Here is a 23,525-nt window from a genome sequence, read left to right as displayed (position 1 = left end):
GACTCTTAGCGACCACATAGATAGATTCTCTCCAGGATGATCTATCTTCAGCTTGGCCTTTAAGGTCTCTCACTGGTGCATTCATTGCTGTTCTAATCGAGTCCATCCACCTTGCTGCTGGTCATCCTCTTCTTCTCTCTCCTTCAACTTTCCCAAGCATTATAGACTTCTCAAGGGAGCTGGGTCTTCGCATAATGTGTCTAAAGTATGATAGTCTGAGCCTGGTCGTTTGTGCCTCAAGTGAAAATTCTGGATTGATTTGTTCTATTATCCATCAGTTTGTTTTCGTGGCTGTCCATGGTATCTTCAAAAGTCTTCTCCAGCACCAAAGTTCAAAAGCGTCAATACGTTTTCTATCTTGTGTCTTCAAAGTCCAGCCTTCACATCCATAGAGTGTCACAGGAAAAAACAATGTCTGAGTGATTCTAATCTTTGTAGGTATAGATACGTCACGGCATTTAAATATCCTTTCCAAGGCCTTCATTGCAGTCTGTGGCATATTTCTTGACTGCTGGATCCTTTACTGTTGATGGTCGAGCCTAAATGGCAGAAGCTATCCACCACTTCAGTGTCACTAATATAGGTATTGCATAACCTATAATAAATATGGTAAATATGTCACTAATTGGAAGGTACCTGGAAGGATTTAAAAGACTTTCTCCCTTTTCTTCCTTCTTCCTCCTTTCCATCTGACAACAGTTTTCCTCTCATTTTAATTTGCCTAGCCTCTCTTCTTTTCTGTTCTTTTCCCAGATTTATTTCTTAAGTAGGCCTTTCCCCTGGATATTTCATGGCACAACCCTCTACAACTGCCCCATGTCATTTCCAGCCACTGAATCCTAACTGTTCTCTTTCTTCACAGCAACCTAGCCCAAATGTCACCATGTCCCCTTAGCAACTGATTCTTCCTAGCAACCATCTTAAATCTATTTCCAAAAGAGCTGGAAATGATGTTATCGTTATGGACACATAACCAAGGCACCTAAGGGCAAGAGGGAGGTACCAACAGGTTTAGGGCAACCTGCAGATACATAAGTTTCTCAAAAATCGGGGGGGGGGCCTAGAGGGGCAAAGAACCCCCCCAAACTGCCCCAATGTAACTTAATGGGATTGAATGTTTGTGGACTCAGAGGGCACCTAACAGACAACCAGGTGGGTGGAGCTAATGGAATTCTGTGACAAGGAGTGGGGGAAATTTCTCAGCTTGAAGAATATTCCTTCAAGACAAACACAAACCCTTCTCAAGACAATCACAAACCTTTCTCAGAGGGGGAAAGTGTCTAAAATGCTTTAGATTTCTCACCAGTCATTTAACACTTTTGTGTTTCTGAGGTGGAAGGGGTATGGCACACTTAGCACTTGGTGTGAAGTATTAATCCTCCCATAACATCAAAACAACTGTATCTGTGTGAAATCTCCTGAGGAACAGAGAGGGAAGTTGTGCACTGAATCTGTTAATCTGCTAATTGTTCTGTATGTGCACACGCACAAATAATCACACAATAAACTCACAACATTCACCATTATTTTCACCCAGGGATATACTGCAACATTTTGTTGCAGGTCCATCCATATAACTTTCTAATAGCAACTGCACATGCAGCCACCAAACAACTACGTTAACTTTTTGTTCTTCATTTCTTTTCTTAGTCTCTTCATAATAACTAATGTTATTGTTGATTATTTTCATTTCCATATTTTAAAAGGCATTCTTCAAATAGCCTGACAACTTATTTATTTCAACAACACTGCACCACTGTGCCTTTCCAATGAAGGAGGTTGAGCCAGGGCTAGAAAGAGCAAAAGCAGAACGTGGTGGTTGATGGCAGAAACAAGCAAAATAAAGATGGAAGTTAGAGGTATGTGGCAAATCTGGGGGAAAGCCAGGATTATGGATGGTAGATTGGGGAAGAGCCAGGCTGGAATTTGGTGGGTCATGGACAGAGGCTGGCAGAATCTGAACTTTAATTGCTTTTTAGCACCCAGCACCAGATACCTAAGAAAAGTAGGTTTACTGATTAAGCTAGAAGAATATTGGTTGACATCCTGACTAAAGCAGCATGGATATGTCAGGAAGATGTTTCCCCACTGAAGAAATCATCCCTATTGCTGCTAAAGCTACGCACAGTGTGGTGAGTGATTTTTGGCAATCTTCTCTGCCTCCAGAAGTGCCCTATGCCTTCTGAAAATATGTCCCTGAAGGTGGTGCAGCCCTCAGGGACATATTTTTAGAAGGCACAGAGCATTTCTGGAGGCACAAAAGATCACCAAGAATCACTCACCATACGCAGCGGGGAAGCCTCCAGCTGCATTAAGAGCAGCATCCCACTATGAGGATGCAGCTCCCATTGCATCCTTGCTGCATTCATTGAAATGTCAGCCACTGATTAGCTGGCAATCCTACTTCAAAAGTCAATCATTCTAAACTTTACTTGCTAATGTAATGCAATATTATATTGCTGAATTATTGTTCAAAATCTGGCACAATTATAGCACATTCAAGTGCCTTTACAGCCCCCAGTAACCCTACAGGAAGTTTTGCTATCAACCCTATTCTCTTAAGGGTTGATTTTCCATTTCTAGGAAACAGATCTAATTCATTTAATGCTGATGCTAGGAAATTCCAACACCATGCAGAATTTATTTAATTTCTTTCGTTCCCAGCAGAGAGCAAAAATGAAACAAAGAGCTCCCTGTTTGATTCTCCCCCACCCCCTGTCATTTCTTTTAAAATGTAGAACTGCCTTGAGAAATCTAACCTCTTTCATAAAAGAGAGGCATCTCTGTGGTACAATGGATTGAGTGCTTGATTTGGGATAATGAAAAATACTATAGAAATCACACATACTCAAAACAGCTCCAGCTCAGAAAGCCAGTTTACTTAAACAAAATGTCAAGGTACAGCAGCTAATGAAAAGCTGTTGTTGAAAAGGACTCCCCCCCCTAAAAAGTTCTTATTAGGATGAGGATATTATATCCTTTACATAATCAGCCACACAAACAGTGGGGGCCCTTCCATGAGGCAGGAAGAGGCAGTTGCCTCAGGCACAGATGCAAGGAGTGGCACAGGAGGTGGTAAGTGCCTCCCACTACAGCCACCACTAGCCTATGGGCCTTCATGAGTACCCAGAATGTTGGGGGCAATATGCTAAAATCATTGTAAACCGCTTAGAGAGCTCCGGCTATAGAGCGGTATATAAATGTAAGTGCTATTGCTATTGCTATTCATGCCACCCTCTGCTATCATCCTTCCTCACCTCATTGGAGCATGCTCTTCATTTTCCCTCCTCATGCAATATTATTACCAAAAACAAACAAACATTTAACTGCAATGAGGGATTTTAGCTTAAAGTCCTAATTGTATAAATTCCCAGGTGGGCAAGAGAAAGCAACTTTTAGAGAGGGAGGGGGTGGATTTAAGAAAGAGGAATAGAGATAGAATTGGGCCCAGCAAGGGGCAAACGTTCATATCACCTGATCTGGACAAAGGGATCTCCAGGCTCCTGGAACCACTGAGGGGCCTTGTTTCTCGGAGACAGCTCAGGCAAAGTCAGGTGCAAGAAGGTTGGAGGGGTTAGTTCAGAGAGATGAATCCATGGGAATGCTTCCTCCGTGGGACCAGCTTCCCATGTTAACAAGGAAGACTGGGCAGATCAAGCTGGGCAAGAAAGCCAATCTGAAGGGTGGTATGAAGAACTGAATACAGCCTGGCATAGCCTGTGGACAGTAAATCGCCCAAGCATCACCTGGTGCCTCCAAGGTAGTGGGTACACAAAGAGCACATTGGATCATGTGAATACACAAAGAGCACATTGGATTATGTGGACTTCTTATACCCAAAAACATATCCTGGGGGCACATTCCAATTGACCTTATTTGTTGGATAGTTGTGTTGGGTGGAACCAGCAAGGATCCCATTGCTGCTGATCTCTCTTCCTGTGTGTAATGATGTGGGAACTGCCGAAGCATGCCAAGGCTGTTGTCATGAAAACAGAGTGTATAGACGTGAGAAGAGAACATCTGCATGGATAGAAAGTCCAATAATCCAATCAGTACTTTTAATGGGCGCATCTATTAGTTCTTTATCACTGACTCAACCTCTTTTGTGAAGGGGGAGAAAGCACCTCCTCGAACCCTATCTGTATTCTTCCTGCTGAGTTAGTTGGTGCATTAGCTTGCTGCTATCCTTTGTGAAAGGAGGGGAAGGTGAGGTGGTTCACTCTGTGCGGAGTGACCTTGGCAGAGAGTTAACCTGCTCCCCTTTCCAATTTGCTTGTGAGGAGCCAAATCTAGGGGTGACTGGCCCACTGTCATCTATGTGACCTGCCCCCATGTGCCATCAACAGAGGGCTCACAATGCTGAGAGGCTCCTGAGCATGTCAAGAGTGAGATCTCAAAGCCTGGACACTCAAACACAAACGAGGGGGCTCCTGGGAGCTAGCAGAAAAGCATTGCTAGCAGCAGCAACAACAAATATTTATCTACCGCTTCTCAACAAAAGTTTCCAAAGAGGTTTACACAGAGAAATAATAAATAAATAGGATGGATCCCTGTCCCCAAGGGGCTCACAATCTAATAATAAACATAAGATAGACACCAGCATAGTCAATGGAGGTACTATGATGGGGGCGGATAAGGCCAGTTACTCTCCCCCTGCTAAATGAAGAGAATCATCATGTTAAAATGTTAAACTGTTAAAACAGTTACTTTTAACTGTTATTTTTATTATATGTGTTTTAACTTTTGTAAACCACCTTGGGATTGTTTTTAATGAAAGGCAGTATATAAATATAACAATAAATAACAATAAATAAATAAAATGGTGCCTCTTTGCCAAGTTAGCAGGGAAGGGTCTGTATCCAGAAGGGCCTGTATCCAGTTTCACTTTCAAAATGAGCACAGGTGCATGCAGTCATTCAGACAAACACATATATGAGTGCACAGACATCTGTAGACTTATACAGCATAATGTCTGAACTGGGTTTCTGAGAATGCTTGCTTGTTGCCACTGCTGCCTCGGCGTGATCTGTGAATTTAACTCACAGTGTCATTTCCTCAGGCAGCAAGATGTCTTGGACCGTCCCCGCATACCAACAGAGGCCGACTTTCTGTGCAGTGGACGCCAGCATTACAGACCTGCTGGGGCTGGTGCGCACTGTGAAAGGAAGGCCCAACAGTGTTGTGCAACAGGGCAGTTGTACGACAGCCAAAAACAGCATCCAGACATTTGTGCAGTGCTGTGTCCATTGTTTCCAATGGACAAAAGAAGACAAATCATATTTATCCATTTCACATTCAAAACGCCTGGATTTAGTAATCAGCTGGTTCTTGTTTCTCTCCTTCATTCCAGTTCTAATGCAGATATTAATAACATCATCAATAGATGCCCAAGCCAACAAATAGAAATAAATCTATCTCCAGACTTTCCTCCCATGCAGCACCCATTTGCATATAATGCTAGCTTAGTCAGGGAAATAATATTTACTTCATAAAGTAATGTATTATATGTGTGTTGTATACTGCCTTCATCACAACTAGTTCCAACTTTCCACAGATACCAATGTGCATGTATTGTGGTGGTTCACAAGATATGCCAATCACACTATACTCCCCCTGCCCCCAATAGACAGCAACACTATTATTACCTTTTAAAAATTGATATGTGCAAGACTCAACAGCGGGGGGTGGAGGGCGGGATGCAGGGTTTTCAATAAAGTAAATATGATTTATTCTCTGCAAACTGCATTGTCAAATAATGCCTTGGAAGATAAACGCCCTTGATGACCAGGTGAAACACAGCAATAGGAAGCTGAAATTTCATAACCAACCAAAATTACTATGTTTTAGGATCACTTTATTTCCATTCAATCACATAATTGGTGTACTGTGTGGCATACTTCAGCTGTGTACCAAATGTGCTAAAAGCTTAAAACTAGTACCTCGTTTGCAGCTTGTGAGTCAGGTGGACTGCAGTCTAAAAACATTGCTGTCTAGGAAATGGTGCTGTTTGAAGGGCTGAACATGAGATTGCATGTCATGTCAGAATGTGGCATATGGAGAGAGAGAGAGAGAGAGAGAGAGAGAGAGAGAGAGAGAGAGAGAGAGAAGGGTTGCCAACTATGAACTTTTATAGAGGATCTGCAACTATTTTGGGACCAAATGACTCTTTTTGCATTAGGAGGAATAGAAACTATTTGGGGGACCAAACAACCTTGTTTGCACGTGTTGTGGTATCCAACGTTCTGGGGAGCAGCTAGGACATTTTGTTCATTCAGAACACTTTGCTTTCATGACCAACTTCTCTTCCTCTTTCTCCTTCCCCTTCCTACTGATCATTCAACCAATAGGGAAGCCAGAGTGGAGGTTCTGCTTCAGTGGCAGATTGCAGAGCCCATATGATGCATGGGCTCAAATAGGTGAGTGGTGAATCTTTTCTATTTATCATGTGGAGAGCAACTGGCCCTATCCAGCCCCAGCACAGCATTCTTCCAATGGCCGATGCTGGTGTTCCCTTGCATTTCTTTTTAGATTGTCAGCCTTTTGAAGACAGGGGGGCATCTTATTTATTTTTCTTTGTAGACCACTGTGAAACCTTCTGTTGAAAAGCTGCATATTAGTGTTTGTAGTCATAGAAAACAGCAAGTGAATGGGAGTCTGTGCATGCACCACGGCGCCAGCATGCAAAGAGGCTGACTCGGTAGCTAGCTGGCTGCCCTGCCTCAGTCCAAGAGATGAAGTTGCTGGCCTGGCTGGGGAAAGCAGACTGGGTGACCCATGGTGGCAGTGGGGAGGACAGAGGACTGCATGTGTGTGATAAACCTAACCAGGAGATGAATTTACAATTAAGAAGCAGGGGCCTTGATAACTCTGCACCTAGACAGCAGTCTGAGCAGTAAGGGTGTACACAAACCGGTTTGAGGTGAACCAGTTCACCTTGAACTGGACAGTTCAATGCTTTGATCATGGACCAAACTAGAGCCCAGTCCGAGACAGAGCAGGTCAAACTGGTCTGACCATTCAAGGGGGCTATGCTTGTAAAAGGGAATCCAGTGAGGATTCCCTTTTACAAGCAAAGGGTTGAGGGGAATCCTTAAAAAGACTTCTAAAGAACCTTACTGGTCTGGCAGCAGCTATACCGCCACTCCCAAAAGGCCCCTGGTGCTCCCCAGCAGCCTGTCTTTGTGGCGAGGCTCCAACATTTATTTATTTGATTTATATACTGCCCTTCCAGCAATGGCTCAGCATGCTCAGAGGCCAGTCACTATCAGAACCATGCCACATGGGCGGGCTGCTGGGGAGCACTAAGGGCCTTCTAAGAGGGGTGATACAGTTGCCTCCAGACTGGTACGCCTCTTTCGAAGCCTTTTTAAGTATTCCCCCACCCCTTTGCTATCCAGACCAGTGTTTCTCAATGTTTTTGGAGTCATGGAACGGTACATTATTCATCCGCAGTTTCCTGGACAACCCGGTTCGCCCAATTGAACCAAACTGGTGGTTGGCTCAACTGAACTGCTTTGTAGACTGGCAGTTCGATTCGAATTCGGTTTGAATTCACACTGAACTGTAATAAAGGGTTCTAGGCACACCCCTACAGGGCAGACATACAACTCACCTAGTCATCAGCTTCAAAGTGGTGAGCTGCATTTATTCTCAAATTATCCAATTATTATTAAAATATGCATGTATAATACCAATAAACACAGGCAAATTTTATACAAGGTGGAGACTTTTTCAAGACTTTTTTGGTGAAAAGCGTCCTCTATTTCAATGATTTTGGAGATGGATATTGACGTTTTCACCATCTGGACCTGGCAACCCTAATAGTAAGTCAGTCAAGAAGGCTTTCCCTCTTCTGACAAGAAATGACAATATGGCACAATTGAGAAGCACCATGTAAACTCCCCCATCTAACATCATGTTTTTAGGACATGATTCATTTTTCATAAAGGACAAGTTCCATCTGTATATGCCCCTGGTTGCACTCAGCCACACAGAGACAGTGGTAGATGACTCTCTCCGTCTTTTTGGAGGTGTTCCTACTCCAGCTGTCAGCCTCAGAGTTTCATGCTATGCCTAAATGAGCATGCCTGCCTCAAGCACTTCCTCCTGTCAGGCACTAACAAGAACCGTGCTGAATAACCAAGCTGGCCAAAGCAAAATGTGTAGACTCAGCTCCACAGTGTTCACCTAATGCTTGAAACTACGGGAGAAATGTCAATTAAGATGTCATACACAGAAAAGGATAAAAGAAAAAAATGGTTTGGCCAAGGGGCAGTGAACAGAAAAAAGGATGAATAGAAGAAAGGCAACTAGGAACAGAGGAGTCTGTCTCCTGTCATTCACTCTGACTGAGCGACATAGTTGATAAGTTGCTCTGACTGAGCCGCTGAGACAGTTGTTTCACCCCTGCTAAGAAGAATCTTTTAAGTGATGGTCCTCTTATATTAAGCAGTGAGGGAGCAATTGTCCCTATTCATGCCAGCACAATGGCTGACATCCAGGCTAACGAAACACCAGTGCTTTTGAAAAGTTCAACTAACTCAGCTCCACTGCTCATGCAGTTCTGGGAGGGGTAGCTTTTGGCAACTTCCTCTTCCCCCAGAAGCCACCAGAAATATGTCAGGTTGTGCTTTAAGGGGAAGGGAAGGTCCTTGAAATTCAACTTCATCTCCCCCTTCATTCAAGCACCAGTACGGCATTAATCTAGAGCTCTTCAGAAGCACAGCTGCAAGAGGTGCTCTTCCCTCTGGACTTCAGGGCCAAAGTCCAGGGCCTCCACAGACCCTGGGGGCCCCCAAATCATTATTAGTCTGTCCCCGGTGCTGTGGTTGCCTGGCCGAGCACGATGATGCTTAATTTGCGGGGGGGGGGGGGGGGGGCTCCAAAGGCCTTTAGGTCCAGGCTCAAAAATTACCTAGGTGCACCTCAGACTGCTGCTACACTAATGCTTCTCCCACGGCACTGGTGCCTCAATAGTCTGGATGGCAGTCAGTGTCTTTTCCAGTGGCTAGTATCTCCCTAGCATCTTTTTTGTTTTTAGATTGTGAGCTCCTTTGGGTCATGGAACCATTATTTTGTTTCTTTTGCTGTGTAAAGCACTTTGAGAACTCTTTTGTTTACAAGTCATATATCAATTTTTCTGAAGAGGAAGACGTAGGAAGAAGAGGAAGAAGACTTTTTAAATGGTACTCACATAATGATCCCAAGGCTCCACCCCAGTCGTACTGCCATCATTTACTTTTTCCTCTGAATTCATATGTGAATTAATTGCTCATGAAAAGGCTAACGATTTGACAACTCTGGTAGGTTATAACACAGATGGTGTGGGAGGATAAGACAGTGCACTTGCAATGTTTCTTAGGCAACTGTAAGGAAGGACGTTTCCATGCTGTGATATACAGATGGAGTGATATACTTACTGACTGATTAAGTGCCATCAAGTTGGTGTGAACTCTTAGCGACCACATAGATAGATTCTCTCCTGAATTATCGGTCTTCAACTTGGCCTTTAAGGTCTCTCAGTGCTGTTGTAATCGAGTCCATCCACCTTACTGCTGATCATAATCTTCTTCTCTCTCTTTCAATTCTATCTATGTTCTACCTTGTTTTTGGTCTTTCCGCAACCACGATTCCCCTTACCCCCTGTTTGCCATTGGTTTCAGTGGCTCATCTACTGTGAATTTGCCAACCACCAGGTTTTCTGGGAATGGAACCCTCGTGGTTGGTGATGGACAATTGTACAGCCTTGTCTTACTCCACTGCTGATCTGGAACCAGTCTATATCACCATGTTCCATCAGGACTGTGGTTTCCTGTCCTGTGTATAGGTTTCTCATGAGAATGATGAGATGTTCTGGGACACCCATTCTCCTAAGGATACTCCACACCTTGACATGGTCAACACAATCAAAAGCTTTTCTGTAGTCAATAAAGCACATATTGACTTCTTTTTGGTATTCTTTGGCTTTTTCAGTTATCCAGCATGCATCAGCAATGATGTCTCTTGTTCCTCAGCCTTTTCTGAAACCAGCTTGAACACCCAGCATTTCCCTTTCCACGTAGGGCTCTAATCTGCGTTGGATGATCCTGAGCATTATTTTGCTAGCATATGAAATTAGATATTGTGCAGTGGTTTGAGCAATATGTTAAGTCTCCTTTCTTTGGTATTATTCTGTATACTGACCTCTTCCAGTCTGGTGGCCACTGTGGTGTTCTCCAAATTTGCTGGCATAGTTTGGTTCGAGCCTTGACTGATTCTTCTTCTGTTGTCTGCCATATTTCTATAGCTATTCCATCAATTCCTGTAGCCTTCCAACTTGGTAATGACTGGAGTGCTGATTTAACTTCATCTTCCCATACTAGAGGTTCTTGCAAGTAGCAGATATCTTCTAGAGCAGGGATTCTCAACCTTGGGTCCCCAGATGTTGTTGGACTTCAACTCCCATAATCCCCAAACAAAGGCCATTGGTGCTGGAGATTATGGGAGTTGAAGTCCAATAACATCTGGGGACCCAAGGTTGAGAAATCCTGTTCTAGAGTATCTCAGATGTTGATGTCCCTGCTATACAGATTTTCAGTATACTGCTTCCAACTCTGTTTGATCTTCTCTGAATCAGTTACTATCTGTCTTTTGGGATCCCTTAACATACCAATTTGAGGTTGGGACCTCCTTCTGTGTTCAGAGATCTTTTGGGAAACTTTCCTTGTTTTCCCATGTCTATTTCCCTCTTCAAGGTCTTTACAGATGTCATTGTAATACTGCTTCTTGTCTCTTCTAACAGCTTTCTGAATTTCCCTATTAAGTTATCCTGAGGTCTTTATCTTTCTTGACTTTGGTTTCTCTCCTCTTCTTGGCAATTTCCACCATCTGGTCTGACATCATTTTGCTTTCTTCTGTTTCGTGGTCTTTGGCAGTCTCTTTTCACATTTGTCCTTAACAACTTATTTGATTTCATTCCATAGTTCCTCTGCTTCCCTATCAATGAGGTTCAGAACGTCAAGGCGGTTCCTGATGTTCTCCTTGAAAATGGTGGGTACATTCTCAAGAGCATATCGTGGAAAGTGGGTATCTTTGTTTTTCTGCTTTAGCTTGACTTGGAGCTTGCACATGAGCAGTTTGTGATCTGTTCCACAATAGGCCCCCAGCCACGTCTTTACTGTTATAACTGAGCTCTTCCATCTTCTTGCACCAATAATGTAATCAATTTGATTTCTGTGTACTCGTTCTGGTGATGTCCATGTGTATAGTCACCAATTTGGTTGTTTGAAGAATGTGTTAGCAATGAAGAGATCATTGGATTAGCAGAAACTAATAAGTCATTCTGCTGCTTCATTTCCGTTTCCTAGGCCATACAGTTTGACAGTGTTTTCCTCCTTACCATTTCCAACTTTGACATTCCAGACTCCAATCACCAGCAGCACATCTTGCTTGCATGTTCTGTCAATTTCAGACTGAACTTGAGCATAAAATCCATCAACTTCCTCTTCTTCTGCATCAGTCACTGGGGAAAGGCTTGAAGAACTGTCATGTTAAAGGGTTGTCCACGAAATCTAATTGATATTAGTTGGTCACTGACCATATTGTACCCAAGTACTGTCATTGATATATCCTTCCTGACTAGGAAAGCAACACCGTTCCTTCTTTGTTTTCCGTTTCCTGAGTAGTAAATGGTATGATTTTCTGAGTGAAAGTATCCAATTCCAGTCCATTTTAATTTGCTGATGCCCAAGATGTCAATCTGTAGTTGATTCATGTCATGCTTTACTATGTCGAGCTTTCCCATATTCATGCTGCTTACGTTCCACGTACCCACTGTAATTCTGTCTTTACAGCTTCAGATTTTATTTTCCCGCATGGCAACAACAGCAGCTAGATGTCCAAAAGGCTTTAACTTAACTGCATCATAAAGACCATCGGTACTCTGACAGACCCTCAGCTCATCCTCAGTAGCATGTTGAGTACCATCCAACCTGAGGGGCCCATCATCTGGCACTACATCAACAATCATTCTATCTTGTCTATCCATGTGGTTTTCCTGGTAAAATACAGGAGTAGTTTAATATTGCTTTCTCCCGTGAAGTATGAAATGATGCCTTTGTCATTGTCACTAAAGTGACTACCTGTCTCCAGCACCTTACTATATTGCGGTTGCCCAATATAGGTGTCTGCTTGCTTGCTGGGCAGCTGGGATGACTTTCACATCTTGGGTGACTCTACTGGGAGTATACCTCCCAGCGTACTTCGCTCATCCCTCCCAGGAACACACACACACACCGCCATGATGCCAGCGTGGTGTAGTGGTTAGAGTGCTGGACTAGGACCGGGGAGACCCGAGTTCAAATCCCCATTCAGCCATGGTACTAGCTGGGTGACTCTGGGCCAGTCACTTGTCTCTCAGCCTAACCTACTTCACAGGGTTGTTGTGAGGAGAAGCTTAAGTATGTAGTACACCGCTCTGGGCACCTTGGAGGAAGAGCGGGATATAAATGTAATAAATAATAATAATAAATAATAATAATGAGGCAGCATAGTGGGATTTGTGTGGGATATACCTATAAACCTCCTGAATGTATGCACTTTTTCATTCACTTCAGTATAGGGGGAATTTTGTGCATGAACACCCTTAAACACACAGGGCTACTCTGCAATGAAATCAATAGCAAAGCCTTGCATAGAAGCCACTTGTATCAAGTGGAGCAAGGTGATCAAGTTTGTACTCATAGGACCACAACACTGCCTGGTAAATAAGAGCAGGATAACATGGTAAGGACAAAAAATGAGTCAAAAAAAGAGTATGAGTTCCATGAAAAATTTGAATAATCCTTTGTGTGCATCTGTAGTTGGGTTGTTTGTTTGTTTGTTTGTTTAATGTGAGGGTGAACATCTTGGCCCATTCAGAGTAAGTGCAGGAAGCACTTCTGTCACTGTGATTTTGCTTTGTTATGCCAACTTCTACAAAAATCTGATTGGCTGCCTAATGACACTATATCATTACATTGTCTATGTGTTTCCTGTTAGAATGGGATTGCCTCAGGAAAAGGCCCATTTTTAAAAAAAACACGGCCCTGGAGCTCCAAAGTGAGGAGCTCCAGCCACTGTAGATAAGCAATGAACAGAGCATTAAAAGGGTTAGGGATATGGATGAACCTGTTCGGAGGCCTTTTATGGGCCTCCAAACAGGTTCAAAAGAATGGTGGTTCAACCGGTTTGAAGGTGGGGAGATACCGTTAAGGACTGGGGAGGATGCTTTTACCCCCACATTTCCCCTCCTGGCGCTGCAGTTTAAAAGGGTCCAGTGGGGTGGCAGTGTACCTCTCTGCTGCCCTGTTGCCTCCTTGGACTGGAAGTGACCCTAAGCACCCAGCATGCATGTGCACACTGCAATAGTGCATGTGCCTGACATGTGTGTGAGCAAGCGCAACGTGTGTGTGCACATGCCCAATGTGCGCATGTGTGCCTGGTACTTCCATTCATTTCCAGTCTGAGGAGGTACGCTGCTGCCCCACCGGACCCTTTTAAACTGCAGCAGCAGTGGGGAAAATGCAGTGGTGGGAGGGTAAGAGCATCCTCCCTGTTGGAAATTCTCTGTGGTGAGAGAATCCCTTTCTCAATATAGCAGAGTGCACAGAGGCACAACACACAGTGGATTTAGTTAGGCATGAGTCTGTGCTGAGAGTAAAGTAACTTGGAGCCAATTGCTAGTTTCAAATCAATATAAAAGGCATTTATTAAGGAACTCCATTCTAGATAGGAAAGTGAGGATTTAGAATCTCTAATCTATCTATCTAAGTGGATGCAGATGGATTCTCCATCTTCTCTGCACATATGGTGCAGGGCAAGAGACTTGCCATGTTGCAAGGTAAACGGCCAGGTAGCAAGAGAGAGAAGGAGGAAGGAAGTTGAATCTCTGAGATTAGCAATCTACATTTCAAAGGGATAGCATCAGAGCAGTGGACAAGTGATGACCAATGTCTTGACCCTCTAGCCCTCTGACTTACTAGTCTGTCCTCCACTGTCTGAGGCAAGAGACAGTGCAAAGTCCTTTAACTTTCCAACACTCCCCAGTCCTCAAAGGTATCCCCATCTACCCTCGAACCGCCCTCCTCGCTGGTTCTGTGCACATCCCTAAAAAGGGTTAATCAAGCAGGTTTTCATCCCACTTTTGCCTTCATAGTTTTCATAGGAAAAACTTCAGCTCAACCCTAAACAAACTATCATTACAGAATATGATGACAGACTTGTTTTGCCTAATACATCTCAAAGTGTACACTTTTGGTCATTCTCCTTAGTAGGCTTTTTCCCCCTTTTATGTTTGATATTTGGGCATAAAAGTTACATGTTTAGATCATGAAATTATCAAAAGGTTTTCAAAAGATCAAATAAGAAACCTTATTCATATTAATGTATACGCCACTAGTCCTTCAGAGCAAAGAACCCCTGCTTCATGAGCAAAGAGACACCTTTCAAGGAGATAATTCTCTTTACATTAAGCAGAGGAAGAGCAACTGATGCTATTCGACCCCAACACAGTGAGCCGGGTCTCACAATCTTTGAGACCCGGTTTCTTACGGGTGAGTGGGGAGAGCAGGCTAAGCCCGCTCTCCCCATTCACGAGCGGAGAGGAAGTCCTGGGCGGCCGGATCAGCCGCCCACATGATTGCCGGCTCCGAGACAGAGCCAGTGGGGGCTGGGGAGCTCGGGGGCCGCGCGGCCCCCGCAAGACCCAGTATGCCCTGCGCGAGTGCGCAGGGCATAATGGGGAGACCCCCGAGCCAGGAGGCGGCTTTTCGCCTCCCAGCTGGGGGTCTAATAATGAGTAGGCGCAGCACGAAGGCACACCGCGGCTACTCATGATTGTAAAAAGCAGGTTTGCGGAGCGCTCGCTCAGCAAACCTGCTTTTTACCAGGGATCCAAGAGCGAGTTAGCCGCTCCAGAACCACCGGGCTCGGCTGCGAGCCCAGTGGTTCTGACGATCAGCAAAAATAGGGCTAGCGGAGGCTAGCTCAATTTTTGCTGATCGTCAGAATAGCCCCAGTGTCTTTCCAGTAGTTTTTGCTGGTATCTACCTTTGTCTTTTTTTAAAGACAGTGATCCTCTTTGTGGAGGCTTATTCCCCCCCCCCTATGTAAAACACTTTGAGAACGTTTTTGTTGAAAAGCAGTATATAAATAATCTATATATTTATTTCTCCTGGGTGTGCCATCGGAATGCGTCCCGGCAGCCCAGCTGATTGGATGGGCTGTGGAGGTGCCTGATTGGCTGGCGCACCCAGGAGGAGAGAGGAGAATTGGCCGACAGTGGGCCTGGCCGAGGGCCAAGATGGTGAGGCGGTGGCGGGCCCAGCCTGACTGAGGCGGTGAGGAGGCGGCGGGCCCCGATACTGGGGCAGAAGGTGGGGGTAGAGGGGGAGGTGGCCGGCCTCCTTGGGTGGCTGCAAAGACTGGCAAGCGGTGGCAGCAGGCCTGGCAGGCTGAGGAGGTGGCACTTGGCGTGGCAGGCCCGGCCACAAAGGCGGCACTCGACCCGGCAGCGGGCCAGGCTGCGGAGGCGGCGCTCAACCAGGCGGCGCCGGGACCAGCCGCTGAGGCAAGGAGCCCGTGGGAGGCTGGGGTGGGAGGGAACCAGGGGGAGGGACTTTCCTGTTTGCCACCCGGGAGAAGGAGCGGTGGCGGCGGCCCGGTAAGTAGAGCTTTTAAAAATGCAGGGGGAGTTGAGAGTGGAGGGGGGGGCAAGAGGGAGGGAGGAGGGGGAGGGCAAGAGGGAGTGGGACAGGGGGAGGGGGAGGGCAAGAGTTAGTGGGGCGAGGGCAGGGGAGGGGAGGGCTAGGGGAGGGGGGAGGGCAAGAGAGCATGGGAGAAGGGGGGCAGGAAAGAGGAGCAGGGGGAGGGGAGGGGTGGGAGGGCAGGAGAGACTGAGGCAGGAGGGTGAGAGGGAGGGAAGGGTGAGAGAAGGGGTGGGAGGGGGAGGGAGGGCAAGAGAGAGTGGGGCGGGATGGAGGAGAGGGGACAAGAGAGTGGGTCAGGAGGGAGGGGAAGAGGGGCAAGAGTGTGGGGCAGGAGGGAGAAGGGAACAGCCAGCCCCAAAGAGCGCACAGATGCTCTCTGCGGGTTGGCTAGTAGTAATTAAACTCAGTGTGTGACTCTGTGCCAGTCACTTATCTTTAAGTCTGACCTACCTCTCAGGATTGTTGTGAGTATACACATAACCATGTACACCACTCTGGGCTCCTTGGACAAAGAGTGGGATATTAATGTAATAAATGAAAGAATTAAATCATAGTAAAGAGCTATGCATGGGAAGAAATAGCTAATAAAGTGACAAGAGCACAAAAACTCTGCACCAATAGAGCCCAAATTCTCCAGCAACAAAAGTTAGGGACCATGACCTATATGACTGAAGCAAACTGGCACATTTCCAGGTGCAGAGTAAGCTTTTTGCTACCCATAGGCAAAAAGGCTCTTGCTGCCCTTTTTCCTTAGACAAAAAAGGTTTGCCCTTTTTTTAAAAAAAAAGTAAAATGGGGGACTTTCTCCTTGCCCACTCCATCCTTGCTGCAGCTGCCACTGCCCACAGAGAGGGATGGCAAAATTTGAGGAAGGCAGAAATTTGCTGCTCTTCAGATTTTGCTGCCATAGGCAAATGCCTACTCTGCTCTCCGTTAATCCACCACTGCACATTTTTTTAGTTTGTGTGATTTATTTATTCTGCTTCTCCTCATCAGGGCTGAATCAATGAGCTATGCAAATCACCTCAATTTGTGACCACTTGAGGTCCTACTGAACCCCACCTTCAGAAAGTCCACTAGACATGGACGACAGACTATCTTAGCAGCTATAAGTTCTGGAATCTTTGGGACAGGAGTTTAATAAAAGAAAAGGAAGCTAAGCATCCAGTTTGAAGAATTATCTGTTCTTGTGCAGAATCATGGGACACACACAGTCCTGAAAAAGGAGAATGTCTAGGGGTGTACATTTTGGTTTTATAAACAACCATCACCCCAAACCCAGGCAATCATTCGTGCTCTAATAATTGCATCTTACCCCTGTGTATGTAGTTCTGTGCTTGAAACAGTTGCATACAAACAATAATGTAGCTGGGATTTTAAGGTTGCTCTGTAGTCAGAGGGTATGCTTGCCAACGACACTGCTTTCCATCTTCAATTCTCTGTGGGCAGTAAATGGAAACAACCCTTTTAGAGGCAGGCATTATTATGAATAAATTGTGGCTTCTGTGAAAGGTTGTCAACAGTTTTACAGAAGAAACATCCCAAGAAATATGTACTACTCAGTGATAGAAATATGTGCTGCTCAGTACTTGGCCCATATTCTGATTAAATCCCACATGATATTTTTTATCTTTTTTTTTTCCAAACAGAGGACTTCAATAGAGACAGTGGCTGAATTCACACATGTGAAACCAGAGGTTGCTGAACCCGTGGTTAATTTTTGTAGCCGTGAATTGCATTGCAGACATTCATCCAGCCACAGCCTGGCAACCTCTGGTTTGAAGGAAGGGGAGCCACTCCCTCTTCCTGGTCTGCCAAATCCACATCCCAGCAAGCTCTGTAGTGTTCACGTCACCAGACTATATGTGCAAGGCATCAGAATGTCTGCAGGGCAGCAGCCATGGGCCACGATCTCCAAGGGGGCATGCCAAGCATCATCACGCCTTTTCAGAATGAACGGACTGCCCACCCTTGGCAAGGAAAGGGTATTTAAATCCCTGTAAATGAATTCAAGCCCTTCTCCTGGCAGCAAATGCATCATCGCCCTCATAAGAGCCTTGCACCAAAACAGTCTCACACAAGCACAATTTCTGGCGAACTTATTCTGAAGCTTCTCAAAGTTAAAAGAAATTTGAAATGCATGCAGAGAGAAGATGGTGTTGTGTGAAAGAGAAAACCTGAACTCTCACTAGGTACATAGATCTAGTCACATGCTTTGCTAGATTGTGGCTTATTGTGGCTCTACATGTATTTTTACTACTTTGTAAATGTAGGTGTCAGTAGCTAAAAATACACAAAGTGATGTACAATTTGAAAACAAAAACAAACAACCAATAGCGCTTACATAATTAAACACTAAAAATATGGACAGCTGCAGAGAGTCTTACATAAAATCCATAAATTCCATCCTACTTTTCTTCCACATTTTAGGAAACTCAAAATGGCCAAGATAAGAGAGATTCAATACAATATTAAAGCAAAATAATGTGTTTATAAAATCAATAAATCATTCTCCAAAGGCTGTTTAAAAGAGCCAGGTTTTCACTTGCCACCAGAAAACCAGTAGTGATGCATATGAATTTCCCTAGACATTCTAGAGGTTGCCAAAATCCCAAATGTCCTGCTTTTGATATTCATCTGCCAAACAACCTCAGTTGGTGGATAGAGGGGAGACCTAGAGCAGGATTTCAGGTGCTGGACAGGATACATGGGAGGGCACACAGGGGATGTTGCTAGCACTGCTATTCTATGGGCTCCCAGAAGTCATAGGAACATAGGAAGCTGCCATATACCAAGTCAGACCATTGGTCTATCTAGCTCAGTATTGTCTTCACAGACTGGCAGCAGCTTCTCCAAGGTTGCAGGCAGAAATCTCTCTCAGCCCTATCTTGGAGAAGCCAGGGAGGGAACTTGAAACCTTCTGCTTATGTCTCTCTGCTTATGTCTGAGACCACGGTTTGTGGTTCTTAACACACTCAGGAGTATCTTGGGATCATGGGCGCCCCATTTTTTGGCATATTAAGGACAAGTCACTTAGCAGGCAGTGGGACGGTCACCCCCGGATTCACCAGCTACCAAGCAAATTGAAACGGGATTTGCCTCACACCTTTCCCTATATTAGGGAATGTCTAGGTAGACTGTGGAATTAACTTTCAAGTTAGCCTCCTCAAGGTCTTTCTGTCCAAAGACTGACCCTTTATTTCCCCTCCTCTGCAGTTGCCTCAAAGAAGTTAACGTTAATCACTTCAGCAGGAAAGTCAGCTATGGCACCATCAATGCAACTCCCTTCCCATCTCAAAATAGCTGAGTGGGCAATAGGAACTCAAGAGGTGTGCTCATTAAAAATACTGATTAGTTTACCAGGTCCTTCTGACCTGAGAGATACCATGCTTGCACATCCATTCAGTCCATTTACCTGTTCCTGACCCACCATGGTATTGTACCTTCAGCACAGCAAACAGATAATGGATCTCTTTGAGATTCACCAGAATTGCCCTTCCCAGGAAAGAAGAGCAATTGGAATGTTGCCTCAAGACACATTATGGGCTATAATTGCCCCGGTTTCTTAAACCAGTGTGCTTCAATTGGTCTTTACACCTTGGAGTCACCCGCAGTTTGGACCCTAAACTTGGCACCCACCATAACACCTGGCCGTGTCTTGTTCTGCATGCCATTCACACTTCCAGCCTCCAGATCAGTCTTCTTTGCTGGCCCAATCTATCCAGCTCACCTTGCTGCTACTCAAAACCGGCTGCACGAAAACAGACACCTTTTGGATTTACTCTTGCTACCTAACTCCTGAGCTGTTTTTGGTTCTTCATTGCCTGGTTCCATCCCTGAGGAAAGAGGTTCTTTGGTTGTGCCAGAGTCACAAGGGCCCAATCGCCAGTAAAGGAAGGATGAGGTTGTATGATAATCACTGTGCTCCTCTAGGCTTTTCCTATCCCTGCTCTTTTCTTATATCCAAAAACCTGTTTCTCTCAAGCCTTCATTTCTGTAGTCAGCCTGGAAGTCATTTTAATTCAGACACTAAACTAAATTGCCTCTTTGCAGTTATCTGGTTAATCTTTGTAACATGTTTTAGAAGTAATATTGCTTTACTCAACTTTCTTATTCCACTGTACCCCTGAACCCCAAATAAAACCATATTTTGTTTTTGAACTTCAACCTGTCAGTTCATTTTCCCCGAGATCAGAACTTTGCACAAAAATTATTCTGATGTGAGACTGCTCCAGCCGAGCTTGCTAATTCCCCACACAAAGCCTGAACGCATTCAGGGGTGTTCACCAATCACCCTGGAGCAGTTCCATTAACAGGGAGAAGGCAATGACAATCCATGCCTTCACTGTTCTCATTGTCAAACTACATATTATATATAAATACAAGTAATGAAACCTGGCAATGTTGCTGCTGTTGTTTACTGAAAAGCAGCCTTAGGAGGCTGCAATCTTAAGCAGCAAAACAGGGGACAGGTGTTTCGTTTCCCTCTGTTGGCCACTTTTCTGCTTGAAATGGGAAAAACCTGTTGGGGGCAGTTTTTCTTGGGAAAACAAATGGTGGAGAATGTGCCAACCATTCCTTCATTTCTGCTACTGTTCTGCTCAAAATTGCAGCCTCCTGAGGCCACTTTTCATTTTAAAAAATGCTGGAGCTTCATTAAATGCATTTTGCATATAATTTACCCTCAGTAAAAGTGAGAATGCCAAGCAAAGCCTAAGGGAATAGAAGATGTTTGTGGAAGGCATTGCTCTCTCAGTTATGCAAGGTCCAGGTCATTTAGGGCTTCAAAGGTAAGTACTTGAATTGGGTCTGAAAGCTAATTTAACAGCTGCATGGAGTGGTTTCGACCAGGGTTGCCAATTGGCTGAAATACAGATTTCTGGTACCTGGGTGGGGCTCATGGGTGAAACCTGCAGAGCCAGTGGCAGAGATCACTGAAGATGCTCTAAGATGTACCGTTATTATTGCATGTGCTTGCAAGTCCCCTAACACCAAGCAATACCAATCACATGAAATCATAACACATTCCAGACTGTGATTGTGCTACAGTCAGAACACAGAAAACAATTACATGCAAAGCAGAGACATCAGGAATGCTAAATATTCAATTGTTACTGACTGTTCAATTCTTGTTGTTTTATGGTGTTTTAATTGTTGTTGTTTTTATGCTGTTGTATAATTTCTGTTTTAACTGTTAGTTCATTTTAATTGGCTTGTTTTAATTGTAAACCATCCTGAACCATTCTGGAAGGGCAGTACAGAAATAAAATAAAATAAAAAATATAATAAATATGTAGAAATCACAAATCCTTGCACTCTCAGTCTCTCAGCATGCATGAACACACACATATAGGAAAGGGATGTAATTCAGTGGTAGAGCATATGCTTTGGATGCAGAAGGTCCCAGGTTCCATCCTTGACATGTGCAGGTAGGTCAGGAAAAGACCCCTGTCCAAAACTTTAGAAAGCTGCTGTCAGTCAGTGTACTGTATAGACCATTCTGAGCTAGCTGGACCAAGAGCTTGACTCAGTTAAAGGCAGCTTCATATGTATCACAAGAAGATTTTGACCCAGGGTTTCCCTCTTACACGAACACAGAGGATGCTGCTCCCCTCTCCGTCTGGTTACTGCTGCCTGCTCCTCTCTGTTGTTGGCAGTCTGTCTTTTGAGCAGCATTCCTCCATTGCCAATAGCCACAAGCCTGACAGGCACTGGGGCTGGGGATGGCAGATTCACCTTAACTAAGTCTGAGCATTAGAGTGAGTAGCCAGTCATGCAAGGGTGGCATGAGCGCTTAACCAAGTAAACAAAGTCATCCAGCACATCCCTTTTTGGCTGCCCATGACATCACTACTTGATGACATCATGACATCACTACTTGAATCACAATCCTGAGTGAGTGCACAAGGCTATGGGGCAACCAGCCATCTTGCCATCACACCTGTTTCAATGGGGCAGTGCGGAGGGTCATATTTTGGGATTCTACAGTAGGATTTATTTCCTCACCACCACCACCACTTTACTTTATACCTGTTCACTGACCAGGGGTGGCACTTCCATGAGGTGAGGCAAGGAAGTTGCCTCGGACAGAAGATTGTTATGGGCACCAGCAACGCAGCAAAATACCCTCCTGTCCCCACTTTTTTTAAAGGGAAACAAGGATGAGTCCAAGTGGGCGTGGCACTTGACACCTTGCCTCAGGTGCACAGAGATCTTCAGCTGCTGTTGTCAGTGGCTCTTTACACATGTGTATATACGTAATAAAGGTAAAGTGAGCCGTCGAGTCGGTTTTGACTCATGGCGACCACAGAGCCCTGTGGTTATCTTTTGTGGAATACAGGAGGGGTTTACCATTGCCTCCTCCCACGCAAGCTTTCACATCAACCAAGTGGATTTTGTCATATACAGACTCTCTAGACCTCTCTGCACCCTGACTATCATAATGATGGACATTTTTTTACTCTACTATGAAAATTAGTTAAGGTCTTGAATTGTTGAGCAAGGAGATTCTCTGAATTGCCTTTTAAGGGGTCATACAATAGAAAAACCACTAACAAAGGACACAAAGGCAGCCATATATTCCAGAGGAAAGGGCAAAGGGGTACCCACAAAAGGGTAAGAAAATCCAGAGAATACATGGAACTTCTAAATGAAGAAATAGACAGTTGACCTTCAGAATTTCACAGCAGTCTTAACAAAAGATGAGGAGAGAGATTTCTGCAGTCATTGCTTTAACTCTAGGCCACAGGGGGTTAAAACACAGTGGTAATAACTGACATAGACATGTCACATCTCTTAAAATACTCATTAAAGCAACACATCTCAAACTAAAATACTCATTAATGCAACATCTAAGCAAAAGTATTTATGGTACAACACAGCTTGTTGTTGCTTGGTTACAAGCAAAAGACAGAAAACCTATGTTTCAGAAAGTATCTGTTTATTTAAGAAGACTAAAAGACATTTTTTGCTTTGTTATTTAAAGAAATGTTAAACTCAAATACTCCCCCCCCCATCATTCACCTGCACCCTTTAAAGTAGGCTGCTTTTTTTGTTGATTCACTCTAAATCAAAGCCCATTTTCACTGGAATATCTGAACCATCATCATTCAACACTAGACTTCTAATTCTTTTATAAGTTACATTATTTACATCAGAATCTTAGGCCCAATTTATCTACTACTCTAGCAAACTGCTTGCTACCAGGAACTCAAACCATATAAACACAGCACCTCATGGTTACATGGTAGTGATGTCTTATCATTTGTCATTGGAACACAGAGGAAACATTCCAAATTACAAATACAGAAAGAAGGGGGTGTTAGCCATTTTACTAGAGATATCCATGTTATGGTTCCTTTAGCATTCTTCTTTCAAACAGAAAGGATTCACATCTTTACCTGGCTACTTTAATAATATCTGCCATGGTTTCAGTAGCCAAAGAAGAGTAGCAAGAGGTGGCAGAAGACACGGTGATTTCCAACCTTTTATAAGCCTAATTCCATTATTCCAACAGTTTGATGGCCAACTGCTTATACCGTATGTTCCTGAATTTAAGATGACCCCCCCTTAAAAAGTAGAGTTTAAATACAGGTTATCCCTGCCTTTACCCAAAAGGAACAGGACTCTGGATTTAGGACAACCTCCCAATTTCTAAGGGCCAGTTCAGACGTACAATTTAACTGCAGTTAAAGTTAACAGAGCTTTTAAATGCAGTGCACCTGAACTCAGAAAACCTCTGTTAAGGGTCTAAAGTTAACTCCATTTTGCCCCCAACAAACTCCAATTTGCATTTCTCCA

At 44.3% G+C, this 23,525-nt stretch overlaps 2 long non-coding RNA genes across 3 annotated transcripts in view; one reads left to right on the top strand and one right to left on the bottom strand.

The window, feature by feature from the left end:
• LOC128339208 (uncharacterized) overlaps positions 1 to 23,525 on the bottom strand; it is a 225,487-nt gene that overhangs the window by 121,359 nt on the left and 80,603 nt on the right. For both annotated transcript variants that reach the window (XR_008312903.1, XR_008312904.1), the window contains one exon: positions 17,041 to 17,164. This is a non-coding gene — a long non-coding RNA (uncharacterized LOC128339208). The remainder of the gene's footprint in view (positions 1 to 17,040; positions 17,165 to 23,525) is intronic.
• On the top strand, positions 1,703 to 19,863 carry LOC128339213 (uncharacterized). The gene is made up of 3 exons (XR_008312908.1): positions 1,703 to 1,859; positions 6,348 to 6,416; positions 17,375 to 19,863. It is a non-coding gene; the product is annotated as an uncharacterized LOC128339213 (long non-coding RNA).

The sequence above is a fragment of the Hemicordylus capensis genome, chromosome 1, assembly GCF_027244095.1.
Source record: "Hemicordylus capensis ecotype Gifberg chromosome 1, rHemCap1.1.pri, whole genome shotgun sequence".
NCBI classification, from domain to species: Eukaryota; Metazoa; Chordata; class Lepidosauria; order Squamata; family Cordylidae; genus Hemicordylus; species Hemicordylus capensis.
Note: the sequence above shows the minus strand (reverse complement) of the source record. Positions and strands in the feature narration are given on the sequence as shown.